The sequence below is a fragment of the Pteropus vampyrus genome, unplaced genomic scaffold, assembly GCF_000151845.1.
Source record: "Pteropus vampyrus isolate Shadow unplaced genomic scaffold, Pvam_2.0 Scaffold6, whole genome shotgun sequence".
Taxonomy (NCBI): Eukaryota; Metazoa; Chordata; class Mammalia; order Chiroptera; family Pteropodidae; genus Pteropus; species Pteropus vampyrus.
This window is the reverse complement of record NW_011888787.1, coordinates 10,989,806-10,995,126: the sequence shown is the minus strand read 5'-3', so window position 1 is coordinate 10,995,126 and position 5,321 is coordinate 10,989,806. Positions and strand designations below refer to the sequence as shown.

The 5,321-nt window shown below is 35.9% G+C and overlaps 1 pseudogene; it reads right to left on the bottom strand.

Annotated features, from left to right (window-relative positions):
- Window positions 1-4,728: 4,728 nt before the first annotated feature.
- On the bottom strand, window positions 4,729-4,847 carry LOC111745659 (annotated as a pseudogene).
- Between the last annotated feature and the right edge of the window lie 474 nt (window positions 4,848-5,321).

Below are 5,321 nucleotides of genomic sequence, written 5' to 3'. Positions count from 1 at the left end.
TTAAAAACCACAGTCTAAATCAGATATTTAAATATCCAGTGCTCTCACAAACACCATATAAATCCTTCATCGTACTTGGCAAAATAAGTGCCTCACATGTAACTATTCTTTAATGTCATGAAAAACTCCATTGATAGCCTCGCCTTCTCTGTGCCCACCGGCCTTTTTTATTTACTCCTCCTAATTATCTAGCTTAGAGTTATGCACCAAAATTAAAATAGTTTCTTGTAAATATACAAACCCATCCAGATGCAGTCTCATTCCAATATAGTCTCATAACTAACTCCAGCCTTGGATTAATAAATTAACACCATTTTTTTTCTACTCTGCAACTAAATATTAATGGAGAAAAATCATACAAATGGGTATGTCCATTTATGATATAAATTCGTGAATATAAATTATAAATTCATGATAGCCATTCCATTCCCTCTTAGTCATTGATACTGCTCAGTATCAATGTCACCTCTTCACTCTCTGGCCTGACTATTCTCTTTCTTGTACACTCTTCTTTAATGGTCATTTTCTTTTTTTCTTTCCCAGACACAACCAAGAATAGCCGATAGAGTCTTCTCGTGATGTATCGCGTTAGTAGAAGCTTTACCATTCGCAAATGAGCAACCTTACTTTCTATTTACATCCATCTTCTCTTCTCTTTTACAACGAAGAAAGTTTTCTCTTTCCAGCAAAGGCCAAACTTTCTACCTGTATTATGAATCGCATCCCCTTTTACCTGCTTAGGAAAATTTCTCCCAAGCATTTTTTAGCATCATTGTAATTAACAGCCAAATGTGACCCAGTAATTCTCATTTTAAAAGCAAAAGAACTTATTAAAACAGCAAGAACAACAAAAGCAACAACAGTCTGAATTTCATTGAGCTGTTTTGCTGTTTTTAAAATACTCAGTGCATCAACTTTTCACTCTTCCTCTAATCTTCAAGCTTTTCAGAAGTTTTCTACAACACATGGACTCCACATCTCACTGCCAGTCAACTTTCCAAACAACTGCAGGCTTCCCTACCCCTCGTCTCAGTCTACTTGTTCAGACCTCTAACTCTGTTAGGAAAACAGAGTTCTTAATTTTAATCTTATTAAACTTATTAATAGTGTTCAAATGAGTAGAAAATGTGTTGTTTTGAAATATTCTGTTTCTTGGCTTTCATTGTATTGCATTAATGTAATCTCAATAACTATTTTTATCTCATCATATTTTTTAATTTTCTTTTTAGTATTATTCTGTTCTCCAGTACAGATTTCTTTTCAGGACTACATCCTAGGCCATCTTTCTCTTGTGGGCTCAGTCTTTCCAATTAATTTCAATAGCATGTATTCCTACAAGTGTGTCTATATGCTAATAACTCTCAAGTATTTATCACATAGACCTTGCCTCTGAGCTCCAGACCAATATTCTCATGCCTACTTTGCATCTATCCTGGGTACTTGAAAGCATCAATACTTATATTTCTCAAATAGAAATTATGATTTGCTTAATTTGCTCCCTTCCCCACTTTTCCATGGCCTGAGGCTCTGGGTGGTTTTGTGTAATAGGTGTCCCATCCTGTGAGGTAGAGCTGTACCTTAACACTTGCCCATGAGTTGGAATGAAGAGCATGGTTGTAACTAAGACACAGCAGTCATTTATGAAAAGAGCTCTGATTGAACGTTTAGAAAAGCTAAAGATTTTTGAGGCCACTAGAGTGTTTGGAATCCAGAGTAAATACTACTCGAGAGTTTGTCCTCTTGTGTTTATCTCTTACTCCTGACCCTGTGAGGCTTAAGTATTATGCTACCCTGAACAGCGTATTTCATCTAAGTGCCATAATACAAGCTTCACCTTTTTTGTACTTCTGCTGGCTTTTTTTTTTTTCTTATATAAATGTGACTTTTCAGAAATTTGTTTTAAACACTATTCTAGTCTATTCTTCATCTAAACTACTAATTAAAGTTAAGTGCTAATGGGAAAAAAAAAAAAAAGATGTATGTGATCCAGTTTTCCTCAAATTGGCGACGTCTTTCAACCACCTAAGTGCTCAAGCCAGAAAACTAAAAATTACCTTGGATTTTTTTCTCTCTCAACTTCTACATCAAATCCATCAATACAACCTGTCACTTCTGCCTCCTAAATACATATCTAATCTGTCCATGTCTCAGGATCTCTGCATCATGACAAACCTTCTCTCTTTTCTCTCCAAACTCTAGCCTCTCTGGGCTTCTTCATTTCTATGCACTAGTCAAACACTGTAATAACTCCATGGGGGTACTTTGGGGATAGCTAAATCAAACTGATTCAATGAAGTCTCACAGTTTGAAGTAAAATCAGTTAAATATATTTCTCCTAGATGGAGAAACACATGCAGAGAAAAATGTACAAGTTTATTTAAAAAAATTTTATCCTACCAATTTATAGCTGTATCAAAGAGAATATCCAAGGGACTGATTAATTTAATTTTTTTTTAGGGATATAGCTATTTAAAAATTTCAAATACAATATATATGAGTACTGTCTCACAAACGTAGTTCAAAATGTTCAGCATGAACATCTCTTTAGAATATTCTAGCTTATTGAGAAGATAAATCCACAGAGCTTTTTTATAAAATGAGACAAGCCTATTGTCATGCCTATTAATTATTACAGCTCTGTCCACATTAAAAAATATATATGTATATATACAGCTTTTTAAAAAATAACATGTATTTGCAATGGTTTCCCTGAAGTATCAATGTTGTCAGGAGTCTTAATGTATTAAGGATTTTTTTTTTTTTTGCCTGTTATAAAACAAAACAAAATAAATCACTTCTCTGTTAGACTTTAACAAATGTATTAGACTTTAACTTTGTTCATAGATCTGACTCAGGGTGCCAAATATAAAAAATATTCAAATTACAAAGGGTCTGATAGAGCCCAAGAATGAGCTCACGTTCCTCTTGCCTTTTCCTGTACCCCATTATAGCAAGGATCACATTAAACTCTAAGCCATCTACCAGAGTCTGCTCTTACCCTGTGGATGCCCTCTGCTTGACATCTTTCCAATGTATGACCTTTGCTCTCATTGATAACTCCCTGACAACTCCCTAATAACTCCTGCTGATAACTCAAATTTAGCTCCGAAGTACATATTTCTCTTCTGATTTCCAGAGCTACATATCTAACTATCGGACCTCTCTTTTAATGCTTTAACACCACTTCAAACATTTCTACCTTTACCACCTCTCACAAAGAGACCAGCCTTTATTACTGTGAGACTTCAGCGAATGGTACCACCATTTGTTCTGTGTCCTCTTAGATTCTATATTTGTTTATTTGGTGTCCATTCATCACAGGACCGATTGTATTAACTATATTTTCTTTTCTGTATTTTTGATGCTGCAGCCTTTGGGTGTCTTGTAGGCGGGCGAGATACTGCTGATTTCTAAATATAATCACAATGTTTTTATGCACATCAGCCATGTGCAAACCAACCAATCCTGAGTCACCCCAGCTACCTTCTTATCTAACTCTCACACACCAAGCCAGTATTTCTCCTGTCTGAAATCATCCGAGGGCCGCATACCAGGAAACCGGAGAGCATTCCCATAGCCCAAAGCCTGCTGGAAATATTCGGAGTGGTCAGTCCTAAATCATTTACTCAGCCCAGCCTTACCCTTCTGTGGAAATTAAAAAAAAAAAAAAAAAAAAGATGAAGCTAGGCTTTCTCCTCACTTCTGCTTCCTCCATGACCAAAATTTGGTACCATCCCATGCAGCTCTACATGGCACAGCGAGCCCCTTCCTCTGGGGAAATGTAAGTAATAAAAATCTTCCGTCAATAGTATGAGCTTCTCTTTGTCATCACTCTGTCACCTTTGTAAATTAAAATCCTGTGAGACAAATAAGACACCGTTTACCAAAGTATCCAATATAGAAACTCGAGCATTTTTTATATTCTTTTTGTAGTCCTGGCTTCCACTTCTCCTTGCCCACTGTGACTACTTTAACTCAGGTCACTATAATCATCAAAAGAATTTTAACAAAGCAAGTCGTTGACATGTTTGCCATTGTCTCTTTCTAATCCATTCTTCAAACTGAAGGCAATGTGATACCTTTAAAACCAAAAAGCTTACAATAAGTTAAAATCTTTAAATACCTGGCGCTGTCCCTAAGGTAAAGTCCAAACCCCTAAGCAGAGCCAACGAGAACCTCTGTTACCTGGAGTTTTCACTTCTCTAGCTTCACCTCTGGCCAGGCCTGTATTTTTACCCCCATGGACATCCTGGAAATCATGCAATGTTCCAGAAACCTTGTATTTTCACTTTCGAGCCTTTTACATACGCTTGTCCTGTGCCTGGAATTATCTCCCTCTGTTCACCTAGTTGATTGTATATACCCTTGAGACCTTAAAAGGCTTTTCTGACTCCTTACGATGTTGATTAGTCTTCTAATTTCTCATAACTACTTCTATCATAGCACCGGGGGCTACCCAACAGTGCTTGGCACATTCTTGACGTTCCAAAATGTTCCAGAAAATTAATGAATTTAATTTTCACGTCTTGAAATTGAATAATCTTATATGTAAACAACACTCTTCTACAGAAATGCATTTTGTTCCTCTTTTTAAAAAATGCTGTCATATATCACCTTATTTTTATTTTTATTATTATTATTTTTATTTTTTAGGCGAGGCAACCATTGGTTGACCTCACAGATTGCAAGGACCTTGTCAGCTTACAATCTCTTATTTTTTATTTCTTATGCCTACAGCACCTGGTCTTCCTAGGTGGTCTCCCATCCAACTACTAACCAGGACCGACCCCGCTTAGCTTCTGAGATCAGACGGGATTGGGCTTGTTCAGGGTGGCATGGCCGTAGACTTATTTTTATTTGCTTTATTACATGTGGGTAGAGTTGGGGTGGTTGTGGCAAATAATGGTAATTGTTTTCCCTTTACCATTTCCTAATAGCCGATATAACCTAGTGCAAATTGCATTTTCCAAGGATTCTTTCTGCTTGAGGGACCTATTAATAATTGACAGCATTGTTAAGAATTTTAAAAATTATCTGTGAAAAGATTCGTTAGTAACTTAGTTCTGATTAAGTATAACAAGTGTTACATTTGTTTACATACTAACAGTTGCCTTTTAATTGAACTGCCATACTTGCTAATTTTCGATTTCTACTTATTCCTCCTATTTTCTAATTTTTGAGAGAGAAGTCTCAGAGTGTGTTTAATTAATCCGAGGCTAATTTACAATGAATTTGCAGACGGTTGATTTTTTTAGCATAAGTTAATTTTCTTCATTCTAATTCATTTCTAAAACAAAGAATCAATAAGCATTTTAAATGCC